The sequence below is a fragment of the Panthera onca genome, chromosome B3 (assembly GCF_046562875.1).
Source record: "Panthera onca isolate mPanOnc1 chromosome B3, mPanOnc1 haplotype 2, whole genome shotgun sequence".
In the NCBI taxonomy this organism is placed as follows: domain Eukaryota; kingdom Metazoa; phylum Chordata; class Mammalia; order Carnivora; family Felidae; genus Panthera; species Panthera onca.
This window is the reverse complement of record NC_138344.1, coordinates 85868722-85887681: the sequence shown is the minus strand read 5'-3', so window position 1 is coordinate 85887681 and position 18960 is coordinate 85868722. Positions and strand designations below refer to the sequence as shown.

At 35.9% G+C, this 18960-nt stretch overlaps 1 protein-coding gene and 1 long non-coding RNA gene across 21 annotated transcripts in view; both read left to right on the top strand.

Annotated features, from left to right (window-relative positions):
* SLC25A21 (solute carrier family 25 member 21) overlaps positions 1 to 18960 on the top strand; it is a 481661-nt gene that overhangs the window by 16607 nt on the left and 446094 nt on the right. The window lies entirely within an intron of this gene.
* Positions 1 to 18960, top strand: part of LOC132669569 (uncharacterized) — a 138320-nt gene that overhangs the window by 6763 nt on the left and 112597 nt on the right. For 10 of the 19 annotated variants that reach the window (XR_013556136.2, XR_013556138.2, XR_009606177.3 and 7 more), the window contains exons 2-4: positions 7966 to 8116; positions 8923 to 8999; positions 13792 to 13939. This is a non-coding gene — a long non-coding RNA (uncharacterized LOC132669569). Of the gene's footprint in view, positions 1 to 7965; positions 8117 to 8922; positions 9000 to 11356; positions 11398 to 11615; positions 11734 to 13791; positions 13940 to 18960 lie in introns of those variants that run through there. The other 9 variants (XR_013556141.2, XR_013556142.2, XR_013556139.2 and 6 more) reach the window with 6 other exon arrangements.

Sequence of the window (18960 nt, the reverse complement as noted above, 5' to 3'; positions counted from 1 at the left end):
AGGGACAGCTCCCCTGATCTGTAGGGAATGCAGAGATGCAGTTTACAGACAGAATCATATGCTGACTAGCAACTAGAAAATAATAGTCAAATAATGATTTCATTGTTCCTTCCTGTGTCCATGACAACTAAGAGGTATGCAGCTAGACCAGGACACTGCCTGGGAATGTTCTTTTCCTCAAATGCTACTAGTTTGAGAAAGTTAACAATTTATTCTGACAATCAGGCTAAGAAGAGAAAGGACATTTCCCAGTGTCTTGCTAATTTTAATGTTTTTATATCCCTGAAGCTAATCCTTCTGTCACTTCTATTCACTAGCCCTCTGACTTGCCTTTTTAAAAAAAATTGTCTTATGGCCCAGTTTCCACCATGATGGTAGTCAGTGATGAAGAGTTCCTTCTCTGGAGTTGGACAGAGTTGTCTTTGAGTTCTCTCTCAGCCAACTAACAGCGGTAGGACCTGGGGAGAGTTTCTTAATCTTTCAAATCTTCATGTCCTTATTCGTAAAGTAGGAATTAGTAACAGAATCTTTCTTCATAACATTGCTGTGAAGTAAATGAGATAATGCACATAAAGTGCTTAGCTGGCTGCTGGGCACAAGTAAGCACTCCCTAAATTGACGGTTAGTTGTGTTGTTAGCAATCTCCTGTACGAGACTGTAAACTTCCAAAGCAATGGGTCTCAGTCTTGACTGACCTGGGTAACTTTAAAAGACCCTGATACCAGAGCCACACTCCATATCAACTAAATCAGCATCTTGGGGTGTTGGGCCCGGGGCTTGGCATTTTTAAAGCGTTTCAGCTGATTCCTGTATGCAGCCAAGGTTGACAAGCACTGTCCCTAAAGGTGGGGCTTGTATTATATTAAAACACTGAGACAAAAATGTATGAAAAGCTCACCAATGTGGATATTTTGAAAAATATAAGTCAGTATAATCTAGAAAAAAATAAAAAGTGACCATAGTACCTTGCATATTTTAAGTATTTTGAGTAAAAGTGAATAGGGAATAGCCAAGTTAAGTATTTTTCAAGGGGCTGCTTTTTATTCCCATCATAGAGAGAAAATCTACATAGAAAGAAATGGAAAATTATAAAATATGTAGGAACCCAAAGTTTGAATGTGAGCAAGTTATACAAGTGGAAAGTACAATAAAACAAAATTATTTTTATGCTTTAGTGGTTCTTTTTGGGAAAAAAATGGAGATAATTGACAATCATAAAGACAAGTCTGTGCAAAGATCAGTATAATTCAAACACATCCTACTTAGTTCATATCTGTGTTTGTTTGAATTTGAAGGAAAGTATCAATGGCAGCACAAGAATACATGCTTTCATATTGCTTATGTTGAATCAGCATCTTTAGCCATTCATTATAGTATTAAACCTTTTGGAATGGGAAAGCAAAGATCCAGGAAAAGCTCAATTGATTAACTATATAAAAAAAAAAACTTGAGTTTCTTCCTGGTAATTCAGAAGACATTAATTATTAAGTTTTCAAGGTCTTATAAAGTTAAAAAACAATGAAAGCACAAGACTTAACTTTTCCACAGGGATTTCTTAGCCCCAGTTCTTTATTTCCAGTATGAATTTCTCTATATTCCAACATATCACATTATTTTGGTAAGCAAATTATTTTAATTTTAAACTTCTTCAAAAGAGTGTTTTAAAATAATTACTTCATCTCACATTCAGTATCTTTCTCTGTGTCTACAATTTTAACCTATGTATGTTGTTGATAATCATCATCATAATCACGCTTGTTTACTACTGCTGGTTTTCTAGATACTTTTGTATGTATGTTCTCTTTCAGTTCTCACAGTACCTCAGGGAGGACGCAGTTCAAGAATTAGCCTCATTTTCTACGTGGGAAAACTGAGGCAGTTTATTAGTAGGCAGTTTCAGTGGAACCAGGGCAAAGATCTTGTTTTCTAGTCAGATATTCCTTTCACTAACTTATTCATGCATTTATCAAGCATTATCAAGCTGCAGATATGTGTCAGATGGAGTTGTAGGCCAATGGGCATCCAAGATGAGTAAGGCACACTTGTTGCCTTTAAAAGAGTTGTGTACACAGTGTCATGAATGCGTTTTGAAATTCTTAGCCTGTGTCTACCAGGACACAGAATCCGTGACCTGAAATTGCCACGGCCAAAGCTGTCAAGTCTTCCAAGACATAGGCAGGAAGAAGAAAAGAACTGAGGTAGTTCAGAAACCCATAATGACCATTTTCTAGTTATGTTTTGTGACAGCCTACTAGATGCAAGATCAGCCTAGACTCTCATATCCCTTGTAGCTGAATTTTCTGGTGATTTCTGCCACATTACAGAATGTTATATTGTTTTTCTAACAATGTATTATTCAGTGATGCTTCAGTTTGTTTTTCTTCAGCTTTTCAATGGATAATGTTCATTTTAGTTTTGGCAGAAACTTGGGAAGATGAAGCATTTTGGTTTATTTTTAATGCTAATTCATCTCAAGTAGTTAGCTGGTAGTACTGATCCTGTTGTAGAATTTAAAATATTCACACTTACTAGACACAAATTAAATTTTGCAGTAAGCTATAGAGTTTAAGTTTAATTAAACTCTCTTCAAAATACATTCTTTTTTTTTTTTTCTAATTGTAAAGTCCTGGAGTAAAGATATTGCTTTAACTGTGTTTTGTAATTAGCCATATTCATGTTACTTCAAAGCATAAAGCAGGAGTCAATTAAATGGATAGAACTATTTTCGTTCTTGTTGAGGATTCATACTTGCCCTAAAGGAAGGAAAGTTCAGAACAAATATTATTAAGCTTTTCAGTTACTGAGTGGAAATATTTTATGTTTTGAAAATTTTCCTTGAATATTTTGCAAAGATAAAAAATATTATAAAGAGGTAAAGGAATAGCATTTAATGTTGAAAAGTTAAAATGTAAGTATTGTTAAGCAGCAAATAAATATATCTCTTACTCTTATGTGAAACTATTTTAAGTTAATGTCAATAAAGTTTAAATTAGTTCAGACTTTTCTTATTAGAATAAATGTTTCCTTTTAAAATGCATGATAATCATAATCAAGACAAAATTTGTCCTGTTATTTATTTTCAAAATGATTGTACATGTTTAGCAGACTTTTGATTTAAATCCCCAGTGATATATTGGAGACAGATGTTTAGATGACCTCATGTTTAAAGTAATGTTATATTTGGACACAAGATTAAATTTTCCTTAAAATCTTTCCTTATAAGTTGAACGTGTGGTAGTATACAAAAACTAATCAATGATTTGCAGTGGATTAATGCAATTCCTGTATTTTAAATAAAAATTTCTATTTTTTTATGGAGTTCCACATAGTACAAAAGAGCTGATTATGAAACAGCTGTTTACAAATGAAAATATTGTTTTTGGCTGGCCAGCTAAATGGGAAACAGATTTGAAAAGTTCCATGAATTTGAATGCAAATTTACCATATCATTTATACTGAACCAAAGAACGTTGGTAAAAGACTGCAACATAGTTTACCAAAAAAATTCAGTTGAAGACTGTTGTGGAGGATATAATATAAACGATTTAAAATAGTTTTTCCTTTTTCAAAAAGTAATTTTCCTCATGAAAATCAATATAATACGTAGTTAGTATATTGGCAAGGTTTTTAAGGAACTCATAGAGAATATTTGACATTTCAATGAAGAGAAATTAGCAGATGGGGCAATTAGAAACGTGTAGTTAATTGAGTAGAGTAAAATAGATAAAAGATAAGAGATATTATCCAAAGATAGTAAATTAATGTATGTGACAGATGTGTTTAAGGTAGAGCTATATAGCTATTAGCATATTGACATTTTCATCAGCATCTAGAATGTTTTACTGGATATTACATTGCTATGGAAATTATAGATCAACTGAATTTTTCAATTTTATCCAGTTGTTCTGGCATTAGGCAGATATGTAAATTCACAAGTCAATGTTTTCTTTCTTTCTTTTTCTTTTTTTTTTTTAAAGTAAGCTCTGTGCCCAACAGGCTTGAACTCATGACTCCAAGATCAAGAGTCGCATGCTCTGTGAACTAAGTCAGCCAGGTGTCCCTGCTATGGAAATTGTAATTTAAAAAATGTGGTCTGCAAGGAAAACCTATATGTTTTTTGTCAAATTTTAAACAGTTATTAAGAATTATTTATTTGGGAGATCAGTTTCCATAACAATAAATAAGACATAAAGGCTTTACCTTACGAATTTTGAGTATGACTCTGAATGCCAAAGTACATAATTTACTTGATGTGGTAGATCATGAGTTAAAACTTCTAGGAGCACTATTGTCGTTTCTTTTTCTTTATCTCTTCTATTGTCTTTTTCCTTGTCTCAGTGTTTTGAAGGTGGGATTATATTTCTTCAGTAGATTTTTTAAAAATCACCTGGGGAATAAATGCCTTTGGGAGGTGAGATATTATATCTGGTTCTGTTACTTTAATAGAGTAACTGATAACTCCCTAAGAGGTTGATGATCAATCAAGAGAGAAGCAAGTGGAATATGTGCAAAATATTTTAAGAAACAAGTTTTGGGGCAAAACAAAGACAAAAGGAATCTAGCAATCCAAGCAACATAAATAAAAGTTTTTAAAAATGGAATACTGGGGCACCTGGGTGGCTCAGTCGGTTAAGCGGCCGACTTCAGCTCAGGTCCTGATCTCGCGGTCCGTGAGTTCGAGCCCCGCGTCAGGCTCTGTGCTGACAGCTCAGAGCCTGGAGCCTGTTTCAGATTCTGTGTCTCCCTCTCTCTGACCCTCCCCCGTTCACGCTCTCTCTCTCTCTCTCTCAAGAATAAATAAACGTTAAAAAAAGTTTAAAAAAAAATGGAATACTATTTTATTGACATTGATGAGTGTGTCCTTAATGGATGACACACCTCTAGCATGCTTGAATTGTTTTATACATTTTCTGTTGAGTGTCAATTGCTAAGGAAGCCCTGTAAAACTAATTTATTGACATACAGATATGCTAAATGGTAATAGACTCTAACTTTTGCAGAAGCGTTGATGCCTTTTGGCTACTTTAATGATATATCATTCACTTTAGAGAATAACAGAGATAATTGCCAGATTAATTCCTAGATAAAGCAGACTACATAGTAGTGATGGCTTACACTATATGATCTCATTCTTTTTTTTTTTTTTTTTTTTTTTTTTGGCGTTACTCGAGATCCTATAATGTAGTGATGTATAAAAATCAGACATCTGGCACAAATGAAGATGCATTTGGGAGCCACTAAAGGAGGTTTTCTTATGTACTTATTTGCTTATATTTCAGCCTAATATATTCACATACTTGACATCAGCAATAAGAAAGTTTTAAAGAAAATCAGCTGATGTTTATGCTTCCAACAGGGAACTAAAATTGGGATTTTTGCATATGGGCAAAATTAAATTTTGGAAAGAAATGTAATTGACACAAATGAATAAATAGTAATACGTAAACATGAATGTAACATTTTAATATTCTAGTTTTAAAAAATCAGCGCCATACTGATTTTGTCAGATGCGTATTGCCATGTATCTGCCATTACAGAATCATACAAAATAGTTTCACTCCTTGAAAATCCCTGGTGTTCTATATATTCATTCCCACCCCTACAACTTCTGACGATCATGGCCTTTTTTTGCTGTTTTTCTTTTTTCAGAATGTTATGTAGTTGGAATCATATAGTATGTAGCCTTTTCAGACTGGCTTCTTTCACTAAGCAACATGCATTTAAGGCTCCCATGTCTTTTCTTGGCTGAATAACATTCCATTGTATGGGATATATCACAACTTGTTTATTGATTTATCTATTGAACGACATCTTGCTTACTTTCAAGTTTTGACAATTATGAGTAAAGCTGCTATAAACATTTGTGTGTAGAGTTTTGTGTGGATATAAGTTTTCAGCTCATTGGGTTAATACCTAGGAGTGTGATTGCTGGGTCATTGAAATATTTTTAAGTAAACTTAATTATAACAATGTCTCTGGTTGATAGGAATATCCACACCTTTAGATAATAGCAAGAGAGACAAATTTCATTTCCTGGATTCATACAGTTGAATTCTGGATAAATAAATAGACACTTTTTGATTCCTCCTGCATAGTATACTTAGGCATGAAAGGCTGTTCAAATTCTTGCTTTTTGCTGTTTGTTTTTGTTGAGATTTCAAGGTGAGATAAACATAATTTGATAAGAGCATTACAATTAATACTTGAGGATGGGTCATCTTTAAATTTTTTTTAATGTTTATTTATTTTTGAGAGAGACAGAGCATGAGTGGGGGAGGGACAGAGAGAGAGAGGGAGACACAGAATCCTAAGCAGGTTCCAGGATCTGAGCTGTCAGCACAGAGCCCGACACGGGGCTTGAACCCATGAGCTGTGAGATCATGACCTGAACTGAAGTTGGACACTTAACCTAATGAGCCACACAGGCGCCCTGAGGATGGCTTAAATACTTTTTGATGTCGTCTTAAAAACAGTGGAGAACATAGCGCATAGTAAGATGACTACTACAATATAGACAGAAGATTGGAGTGTCTCACTAGGTTACTGAAGGCTTATTTCCTTTTTTTTTTAATGTTTTTATTTATTTTTGAGAGAGACAGAGCATGAGTGGAGAAGGGGCAGAGGGAGAGGGAGACACAGAATCTGAAGCAGGCTTCAGGCTCCGAGCTATCTGTACAGAGCTCGATGTGGGGCTCGAACCCATGAAATGTGAGATCATGACCTGACCTGAAGTCGGAAGTTTAACTGACTGAACCACCCAGGTGCCCCAAGATTTATTTCTAAGTTAATTATAATGGAATTCAGTTCTGTGCTAGGTTTCATTCAAAACCTTTGCTTAGATGTTCATCTTTCCACTCCTATAAACAATGAAGGGATTTTTAAGCTAAGACAGATAACACAAATATTCAAGATAGACTAGTCATTAAGGTATCACAACTATATAAATGATAATAATAGTAATTATCATAATGCTTAACATTTAGTGAACACTTACTACATATAGGTATTTTTTAAGATTAGAGCAAAACCAGGTTTTGTGGGACCTGTCAACAACTTTATTTTACAAATAAGGAAATCGAAGAAGAGGGAGAGAAGTCAAGTAACTCTTGTTCATGTTGTGAGTGGCAAACTCTTGGTTTCAATTCCAGAGACTTCACTCAAAATCACAAAACTCCACTATTTCACCTGTTAAACTGAATATTAAATTGTGTACAGGAAGAGTTAAGTATACTTTTTGAATCAATGAAAAGGGTGCCATGGGATTCAAACTTAGAGAAGACTTATAAGTGGGGTGAAGGAGATCCATTAAAAATGATGAGTAAATTTGTTGAGGGACAGAAAGGTAAGACTCATGGATGAAACATAGAATATTAAACTTGATTATGAATCTCTCAAGAGAATCGTGTCTTTAGATTTTTTTTTTCCTGGAGTATTCCGTTTTCGAGTTCAGAATATGAAATCTAACCTGAAGAGTCAGAATACTGTAGTGGGAAATGTACTGAATGTCAGCATGCCTGATTTTTGGTAATAATTTTGCCATTGCAGATGTCAGGAAAATTATTTTATCCAAGGATTCTCATAAATCTAGAATTAATATTTGAAGACTTTAAAACTTGAAAAATTTTTTTTCACATAAACTAAAGCTGTGTTTGGTATAAAAAGGACCCATCACGGGATAAAAAATTATTTCATCTTCCTAATATTTTCTAGTACTACCCATGAAACATCACCCCTCAAATTTCCCAAGCACAAAACATTGAGTTACTCGGATCCTTATTCTGTTCTATGTACCTCTCACTGAAACTGTCACTGATTTCTCAGGTCTACCTCCTTCTCTCTATTTTTGACCACCTCTGTTTTGGTTTTGTAAAGTTTCTTGACTAGATGACTTCAATAATTATTTAGCTTCTGGGTCAAGTTTTTCAGTCCTTTCTTTAATAAACATTGATTGCATTGCATATCTAGCAGGTGCCAGGTGCTAAGTGTGGACATGAGAAGACAACATGGAATAAAGTGGGTCCTGGGCCTGGAGGATCCCACCAGTACTGAGAGACCCAAAAGAGTGAGCCAGAACATTATTACTGAGGAAGTAAATAATTGTGTTGGGTATTGAAGGGTGAGTAGGAATTTTCTGAGTCAGCAGGACATTCTAAGCAGAGGAGGTAGCACTTGGAGTGACTTGGAAGCATGAAAGCTTATGATCACCTCGTGGAAGGATGAGTTTAGTGTGATTGAAGTTTTGGGGTTTAGAGGAGGAGGAATACACAGGGAATGGTGAGAGATGAAGTTATAGAAATGAATTGGGGCAGGTGTTGTGGTTCTTTTATGCTTTTTTGTATTTGTCCTATAGGCAGTAGGAGGCTGTGAAAGGTATTTAAAGATGAGGGGTCACGGGGGGCAGTGCCATGTGCAGATTCTACTGAGGAAAATAAATTGGTGGTGATGCAGAGGTTGAATTCCCATAAGGTGCCTGTTTGGAAGGTTGTTGCTATTATTCAGAGGAGGGAGGATGAACATTTAGGGCAGTGGCTGTGGGAAAGAGAAGGAGGTCTGGATCTGAGGAAGAATCATTGGATTTAGTGGTATATTGGATTTGGAAAGTTGAGTAAGAAAGAGCCTCACAGTTGGAGACTGGGTGAAGATGATGTCTGATGCCATTAAACATGGTGGGGAATATCAAAGAGGGCCTGAGGAATCATGACCTATATTTTATGTATGTGATATTTGAATTATTCAGTAGGAGGTTGGAATCTAGGATGGGTGTCCATGAAGGTTTGAGAGTCATCAGCATATTTGTCAGTGAGTCTTAACCTTGTCTGTGTGTTGGAATGGGGTGTGTGTATCATGGTCACCCGAGGGGATTTAAAAAAGTACATCCCTATATGAGATACTTAAACCTTTCCCTCTTCACATCCTCCACAGCCCTGTTAAGAATCATAGCTATCAGAGAAGCCAGAAGGGCAGAAGAAGAGTAATTCAGAACCCTGAAGAACACCAGGGTAAGTGGAGGAGGAGAAGGAAGGAGAGATGGAGGTGGAGAAAGTGGAGGAGGAGAAGGAGGAAGAGGAGGAGGAGGAAGAGGAGGAGGAAGCAGCAGGTGCATCAGAATGTGAAAACTGAGTCACCAGAGAGGTGGAAAGAGAACCAGAAAGAGTATCCTGAAAGCTAAAGTAAAGAACATTTCAAATAAATCAGTAATGTCATATGCTCTTCCAATCCATCCATCAGATGCCTGAAAAATATTTCTTTTGCATTTCACGCCATATGCATCTGTCACCCACAAGTTAAAATTTCTTGGCCTGGTGTTTAAAACTTCCACTTTTAAGTTGTACTTCCTATCTATGCTGTCCTTTTCCAACTTACCTATGAGTATAGTGGGTTGGAAGACGACCAGACTGTCTGGCTTTGAATCTCACCTCATCCACTTATTAATAAGTGTCAAGTTCTACTTAACCATGGCTTAGTATCTTGTGTTTGGGATTAATAAAAGAATCAAACTCATAGGGATGCTGTGAAGGTTACATGAGTTAATGTGAGTAATATGTCTGACTCAGCTATTTTCATGTGTTGAAACTAAGAACATTGGTAATACAGTATTGCCCTAAGTTCTCTTAGTATGTTAGCATTTCAGTAGCAACCTAATATCCTTAATATCTCCATCATTCAAGGTGGGTAAGAGAATATAAGGGCTATTCTGGAGTAAAGAAATTATTCTGCCTCCTAAGAAAATCACAGAAGTGTCAGTTGTAGGTATCGATACCTACAATCAGGATGAATGATGCTGGTCTTACTAAGCTTAAATGGAGACTCCAAACAAACAAAAATGAGTTTTTTTGGGGGGTGGAAACTGCCTGAGACTTTGGGAACCACTGATCTAACCTAATCTCTCAGTATGGTCCTTTGCTTCTGGTTAAACATGCTAGTTCTTCCTAATCACAGGACTTTTCTACTCATTCTCCTGTATCTCTTCTTGATGTTATTCTTACCTGAAATAGCTTTGCAATAGGCTATCAACCTAAGTCCCAACCTAGGCAGTGGTTTTCACCCTTGGTTGCACATTAGAGTCATCTGGAGAATAATAATAATAAAAAATTCCATGGCTAGGTCACACTGAAGACTAATTAAATCAGAATCTCTGGAAATGGAACCGAAGTATCAGTGCTTTTCAAAACTGCCTGGGTGATTTTACGGAGCAGCCAAGGTTAAGACCATTGCACTAATCTAGTTAACCTATGCTTGGAGAGTCTCTTTGATTAAAGTAACATAAAGCACTTTAGCACTTTAATCTTAGTATGAATTACATTATTCTACACTTGCTGATATGTTGCTTAGGGGGGAAAAAGGTCATTTTTATGTCACTGTGGCCAGAATACTTCTCTCGTGGCACTAGCCAGTGCTGGAAGTACTATGCATCTATGAGGCACTCTACATATGTCTGCTGGCTGACAACTGCATTGGTTAGTACCAAACAGTCAGACATAAAACATCTTGTTTACATGCACCAATGGGCTTGGACTAATGCCACACCAGAATGTTCGCAAAAGGACCTCAAAAGATGAAATGTCACCACAACATGTGTCTGACTCAATGACATGCCTTAGTGTTACATTAAACAAATCCCTTTTTGTTGCTTCTTTCATTGAAACCCATGAAGATTCTGAGGTTAGTCTGTGTGACTTTCTGTTGAGGAGGGGGAGTTTTACTTCTTTACATTAAAAAAAAAATTAAGTGTAATGTATGCATAGAAAATACACAGATTTTAAGTATAGAGCTTGACGAATTATTCAAAGTATACAAACTTTGTAGCCACTGACCCAGTCAAGAAATAGAATATTACTAGTAACCCAGAAGCCCCCCTTGTTCCTCCCTGCAATCATTCATTATCTTCTGCCTCCCCTCCAGCAATAGAGTATTCAGCTTTTTTCTTTTAGTGGCCAGATCCGCCCAAACTTCTTTTTCAATGAGGTGTATTTTGCTTGCCCATTAGGAGGAACCTTTTACAATCTGGCCAAAGCCAGCAGCCCTTTTCTATGGTTATTTTCCCCATCTGTTTAGCATTCACATCCACATTGTATTGTTGCCTCATCTAATCAAGCCAGGGAATGTCTCAAGAGTATGTGTTCCATAAACGACTTAATTTTCATTTCACTCACTTCCAGGGGCTTAATGAGAAACCACCAAATCTTCTTTGGCTAAAAGTCTCTCTCAGGGCCCATGTTTCTCAAAAGAGCCACACCATGCACATGAGCTGATGTCAATTTTTAAAAACGATTTCCTCTAATTTTTAAAATTTAGATCAGAGTTCCTATCATATTTGCAGTTGTAGTAATGCACTTTATTATTTATTTTCCTTTAGGTTTATGCTCTAAACATCATACCATGTTGCATATGCTTGTTGTAAGTAGAAGAGTTAAAAATAATAAGAGAATAGATCCAATTTGCATGTTAATGCAGAGCAAATATGTCTCGCTGCCATCCCAAGGATATGTCATGATATCTCCCTGGACTCAAACTGGCCATTGTTTTCTCTTACTGGGACAATCTGTTACAGAATGGATCTAGGCTGCCTTACTAGGAGGACTCAGCTTTATTTTCACTCTTGGTCTTTCTCATAGGATGCTATGGATACTGAATCCTTGTTTTAAAAAAAAGTCTTTTAAAAGTTTTTGATAATGCCAAAGACATTGGTCTTGGGAGAAATTGTTAAAATAATTCTCAAATGTATTTGGAGACTTTAATTAAGGCAAGTAATATAGATTCCATAATTATATTTATGACAACTTTGAACCCCTATAATAAATTAGAAAAAAAACTCTAAACCTATTTTGAGAACTCTAGGCACACTTTGGAATATTGATTGTCTGCCTTGTGAGTAGATTGTTCTGAGCACTCTTATTTAAAATGTACTCAATACCATGTTTCTATATCCATTATAGAATATGGGACCGGGGGAAATGCACAGCTTTCCTCTATCCAGGATCAATCTTTTTATTATCTGGAGGGCTTATTATGGTTTTTGAAAAGTGCAGGATTGCTGTTAGTGTAAAATGTACTTTGTGGTCACTTAGGAACAATCTCAAAAGGAACAGTGGATAAGTTTGGGTCATTATTGAAGGGGGAGATCATGTTTTCCATTCTCTCACCCCAACTGAGTTCTAATCCAAACAAATCGAACTGCATAAGATAATGCCTGCCAATAGAAAGGTCAGGATGATAGCATCTCCAAACTTGATGCTGATCAGCCACTGTGCATAATACAGTGCTAGTTCTTAGTTTCTTTAGGTTGTAAAGCCAAGAAAGTGATATTTATGGGACTGTGAAGTATAGCTGTCATTATATGAGTGTAATGAAGTCAGTGTTGGATGAAAAACCAGGAATTTCCCTAAATAGAAGCAGTGGTTATGGCAGTGGCTCTCTAGTCTTTATCTCTTCCCTTCTACAGCAGCACTTGCGGGTAGATCGTTTTGCACGGATGGAAATATTCTTTATCTGTGCTGCCCAGTGTAGTAGCTACTAGGCACATGTGGGTGCTGAGTGCTTCAAATGTGGCCAGTGGAATTGAGGAAATTAATTTTTAATTTTATTTAATCATAACTAATTTAAATTTAAATAGCCACATGTGGCTGGTAACTACTGTACTGGACAGCACCATTTAGATTATGCATTTGTGTAAACGAGGAAGTTTTCAAAATGTAGAGTAATGAACCATATTGACTTGCATGTTTACGTTGGAGAGGTGGATTCTTTTGTATTCGCACATCAAAATAACATAATTTGACCTAATTCATGCTTCACTTTAAGAGATAAAATTCTTGCTTAGCAACATATTTTGGGGGACGGGGCTTAAAGCAACAGATACTTATTGCCTCATAGTTCTGGAGGCTAGGAGTCCAAAGTCAATGTGGCAACAGAGTTGGTTCCTCCTAGAGGCACTGAGGGAGAATCTGTTCTGTGCCTCTCTCTCCCATTTATTGATGGTGATGGTAATGCTAGGCATTACTTGGCTTAAACAACATAATATTTGAAAACCACTATAATGTGGGCATTTCTTAAAGAAGAATGCCTGTTGACCTGAAAGTAAGGAGATGCAGAATGGGCATTTCTGTTTTTTAGGAATGGGTGTATTTAGCGCACAATAGACAAGAAAACTAGCTTCTGACTATTAAATATACATTATAACATAACTTTTCTCTTGGTAAGTTTACTTCTTGAATTCTAAAGTCCCTTCTCGTAGAATCCCATTCTCATTGTTCTTTGGCTGATAGCAAAATATTTGGCTTCTCCTACGCCTTAACAATTAAAAAAATTTTTTTATGTTTATTTTTGAGAGAGAGAGAGAGTGCACACACATAAGTGGGGGAGGGGCAGAGAGAGACACACACACAGAATCTGAAGCAGGCTCCAGGCTCTATGCTGTCAGCACAGAGCCCGACGCGGGACTCAAACTCATGAACTGTGAGATCATGACCTGAGCCAAAGTCAGACACCCAGGTGCCCCTCCGTAAAAATTTTAATACCGTCTTCTTCTTAGCCAACTTCATATGGCCTTTACCAAGTGTCAATATATCCCATATTTACCAAAATAACTCTACTACCATTCAAAACTAGAATAAGAAATTATGTTGGATTTAGTCTGCTTCCAGCTTCCTGACCAGACTTCTAGTTTTGAGTTTTTCATATGCCAGTGTGTGTTGAGACAAGACAATTGAATGTAGCAGTCAACTAGAGAACTGGTGTCTGTACTCTTAGAAGATTACTTTGCATTTGATCAATGAAATTATTTCATTTTAGGATTTATACAGGTAAAAAAAGTACAATCTGAGACCCATTCTGACTATGTACCAACAGTTGGGAATTGCCACACACTCTTTCAAGCTTTCATCATTGAGGGGGAAGAAAAGCACTAGAAGTCAATGACAAGGATCCAACTACAGAGGAGGTAAAAACAGAGAGTGCTAGAACTACATTGTGCAGCATTAAAGTTCAAGTCAAAGAAATTTGTTTTGGCCAAATGATAGGTTTCCATGTATGTATCCACAGAGATATCTATGTACAGAGGCAACTGATGATGAGTGGAAATTTGTGGTGGTTGTAGTGACACATTCCTGGATTAGAATTCTGGTTCTGCCACTCATAGCTATGTGACTTCAGGCAAATTTCCAAAGCCAATTGGGCCTCAGTTTCTTCATTTGAAAAACTAGGGTAAAAATGCTCCCTTTGTAGGGTGAATAGGATAATTTTTTTATCTGGGACTAGTTCTTTGTTATAGTATAATTAACATACAGTGTTATAATAGTTTCAAGTGTGCAGTATAATGATTCAACAATTCTATACATCACTGTGCTCATCACAACAGGTATACTCTCAATCCCCTTCACCTGTTTCACCCATTCCCCACCCCCACTTCCTCTTTGGCAACCGCCAGTTTATTCTCTGTATTTAAGAGTTGGATTTTTTTTTGTCTCTTTTTTTTGTTGTTCACTTGTTTTATTTCTTAAATTCCACATATGAATGAAATAAATTAGGATAATGTTTATCATGTGCATGGGACTTGGTTGGCACTCAATAAATGGTAGTTATTATTAGTCCTGCCAAACTAGGGCTGTATTATAATAAGTGCTACATCTGTCACTTTCTTGTTTTTCCTTTTTGTTTTACCTTACAGGAACCTAGTGTTCTCCAGGATGGGCAAGGAATATCCTTTTAATATTAGTGTTGTAAAAACATGTGTTTCAGTAGTTTCTAGTAGACCCTGCCTATTTTCTTTCAAATCAGATCAATTCCATGGTCTCTCTCCCAAACACAAAACTTTAGCAAAAATATAATTAATTCATTTTCAGCAAAACCTTTTTCTGGGAATTCTATTAAGGAAAATAATTGATTTTCTTTGTAAGGAAGACTAAAATATCCTTGTAAGTTCCTTGAGGGTAGGAAGGTGATCATATTCTGAATGTTTCTTTGTCTTCTGTATCTAGCAGCCACCTTGTAAATGCTTGATTAATTGGATCTGACTGACATGTTTATATAAACTTTTTGCTGTAATTGAACTGGTAAATTTGTGAAAATCAATGTGGTAACAAATAGCCTCTTATTTTTACATTGCATTGCACGTGTTGTATAATTTTGCCAAAAATATAAAATTATATACATGTACGTTCTTTTTTTTCTACAAATTCTTTTTAATGTATCAGTAACTTGGAATTTTAAATGTATAGATACACTGGTAGTCTGGTATCATCAGCAGAAAGTGAAGGACAAATACTATATGTATAATTAAATTAATTTCAGAAATTAGTTTCCTCCCTTATTTTCGGTATATAATGATAAGGGCATTGATATTGGTCAGATTCCAATTCAGTGGCTCTGGTAAAGCACCAGTGCTGTCAAGCCTTGACTGATGGTTTTGTAATGGTGTCTTATTGATCCAATGTTAGTGAACTGCCATGTTTGTGACAGCACAACTAATGCGTATTCGAGACCTTATTAATGACAAAGCTATTCAGCTCCTGATTGTGGTATGCATAGTGCATGTGCAAGGAAGAAAGCTATCAGCCAGGCCACAGTGGAACAATATCTTGACTTTAATTAAAATAAAAATGTATGGGCAAAGAACTTGAATAGATATTTTTCTAAAGAAGACATACAGATGGCCAAAGTGGACATTAGTGGATGAATGGATAAAGAAGATGTGAGATATCTATACATACATACATACACACGCATTATATTATTCAGCCATAAAAAATAATGAAATGTTGCCATTTGCAACAACATGGATGGACCGAAAGGGTATTGTGCTAAGTGAAATAAGTCAGAGAAAGACAAATACCATATGATTTCACTTATATGGGGAATCTATAAAACAAAACAAACAAACAAACTAAAACAGAAACAGATTCATAGATACAGGAAACAAGACTCTTGGTTACTAGAGTGGGGAAGAGGTGGGGGACAGGATAAATAGTTGAAGGGGATTGAGAGTTACAACTTCCAGTTATAAAATAAGTCATGGGGACATGAAAAGATGCTCTATCACTGATCATCAGAAAAACAAATCAAAACTATGATGAGATTATCACCTCACACCTGTCAGAATCAACAATAGAAGGAACAACAGGTGTTGGCAAGGATGTGGAGAAAGGGGAACACTGTTTCACTGTTGGTGGAAATGCAAACTGGTGCAGCTACTCTGGAAAAGCCACTCTGGAATGGAAGTTCCTCAAAAAGTTAAAAATAGAACTACCCTATTAGCCAGCAATTGCACTACTAGGTATTTACCCAAAGAATACAAAAATACTAAATCAAAGGGATACATGCACTCTGATGTTTATAGAAGCATCATCTACAATAGCCAAATTATAGAAACAGTGCAAGTGTCCATTGATTGATGAATGGATAAAGAAGATATGGTATATATACACAGTGGGACATTATTCAGCCATAAAAAGAATGAAATCTTGCCATTTACAATGACATGGAGGGAGCTAGAGAGTATATGGCTAAGTGAAATAAGTCAGAGAAAGACAAATACCATATGATTTCACTCATGTGGAATTTAAGAAACAAGACAAATGAGCAAAGGGGAAAAGAAGAGAGAGACGCAAACCAAGAAACAGACTCTTAACTATAGACAACAAACTGATGATTACCAAAGGGGAGGTGGGTGGGAGGATGGGTTAAATAGATGATGGGGATTAAGGAATGCACTTGTTGTGATGAGCACAAGGTGATGTATGGAAGTATTAAGTTACTATATTGTACACCTGAAACTAATATTACACTGTATGTTAACTAACTGGAATTAAAATAAAAACTTTTAAAAACATAAAAAATAAATAAAAGCACGTTCTATGAAAAATGGTATTATATAGTTGAATAAAGCAGAATTTATTCTCTTTGAAGCAAAAAAAAAAAAACACAATAAAGTCATGTGGATGTAATGTACAACATAGGGAATATAGTCAATATATTGTAATTTTTATGTGACAGTTGGTAAACTAGGCTTATGGGGATCATTTTGTGATGCATAAAAGTATTGAATCACTATGAATAATCCCTGAAATTAACAGGGTATTGTAAGTCAATTATACCTCAGTAAAAATTTTAAAAAATAAATGTAGACAATATTTTTATTGTAAGTTGTATGTAGGATAACTGATTCAATTTCTTTGCTGGCTATGGGTCTGTTCAAATTTTCTGTTTCTTCCTGTTTGAGTTTTGGAAGTGTGTGGGTGCTTAGGAATTTATCCATTTCTTCCAGGTTGTCCAGTTTGTTGGCATATAATTTTTCATAGTATTCCCTGATAATTGCTTGTATTTCTGAGGGATTGGTTGTAATAATTCCATTTTCATTCATGATTTTACCTATTTTGGTCCTCTCCCTTTTCTTTTTGAGAAGCCTGGCTAGAGGTTTATTAATTTTGTTTATTTTTTCAAAAAACCAACTCTTGGTTTCATTGATCTGCTCTACTGTTTTTTTAGATTCTGTATTGTTTATTTCTGTCCTGATCTTTATTATTTCTCTTCTTCTGGTGGGTTTGGGGTATCTTTGCTGTTTTGCTTCTATTTCCTTTAGGTGTGCTGTTAGATTTTGTATTTGGGATTTTTCTTGTTTCTTGAGATAGGCCTGGATTGCAGTGTATTTTCCTCTCAGGACTGCCTTCGCTGCATCCCAAAGCATTTGGATTGTTGTTTTCATTTTCATTTGTTTCCATATATTGTTTAATTTCTTCTCCAATTGTCTGATTGACCCATTCATTCTTTACTAGGGTGTTCTTTAACCTCCATGCTTTTGGACGTTTTCCAGACTTTTTCCTGTGGTTGATTTCAAGTTTCATAGCATTGTGGTCTGAAAGTATGCATGGTATGATCTCAATTCTTTTATACTTATGAAGGGCTGTTTTATGACCCAGTATGTGATCTATCTTGGAGAATGTTCCATGTGCACTGGAGAAGAAAGTATATTCTGTTGCTTTGGGATGCAGAGTTCTAAATATATCTATCAAGTCCATCTGATACAATGTATCATTCAGGGCCCTTGTTTCTTTATTGATTCTGTGTCTAGATGATCTATCCATTGCTTTAAGTGGGGTATTAGGTCCCCTGCAATTACCACATTCTTATCAATAAGGTTGCTTATGCCTGTGATTAATTGTTTTATATATTTGGGGGCTTCCGTATTTGGTGCATAGACATTTGTAATTGTTGGCTCTTCCTGATGGATAGGCCCTATAATTATTATATAATGCCCTTCTTCATCTCTTATTATAGCCTTTAATTTAAAGTCTAGTTTGTCTGATATAAGCATGGCTACTCTAGCTTTCTTTGGACTTCCAGTAGCATGATAGATAGTTCTCCATCCCCTCACTTTCAATCTGAAGGTGTCCTCAGGTCTAAAATGGGTCTCTTGTAGACAGCAAATAGATGTGTATTGTTTTTTTGTTTTTTGGGTTTTTTTTTTTGTTTTGTTTTTTTTAATCCATTCTGATACCCTGTGTCTTTTGGTTGGAGCATTTAGTCGATTTACATTCAGTATCATTATTGAAAGATACAGGTTTAGAGTCACTGTGATGTCTGTAGGTTTCATGCTTGTAGTGATGTCTCTGGTACTTTGTGGTCCTTGCAACATTTCACTCACAAAGTCCCCCTTAGGGTCTCTTGTAGGGCTGGTTTAGTGGTGATGAAATCCTTCAATTTTTGTTTGTTTGGGAAAACCTTTATCTCTCCTTCTATTCTGAGTGACAGAGTTGCTGGATAAGGGATTCTGGGCTGCATATTTTTCTGTTCATCTCATTGAAGATTTCCTGCCATTCCTTTCTGGCCTGCCAAGTTTCAGTAGTTGGGTCTGCTACTACCATCATGTATCTATCTTTGTAAGTTAGGGCCTGTTTATCCCTAGGTGCTTTCAGAATTCTCTCTTTATCCTTGTATTTTTCCAGTTTCACTATAACATGTTGTGCA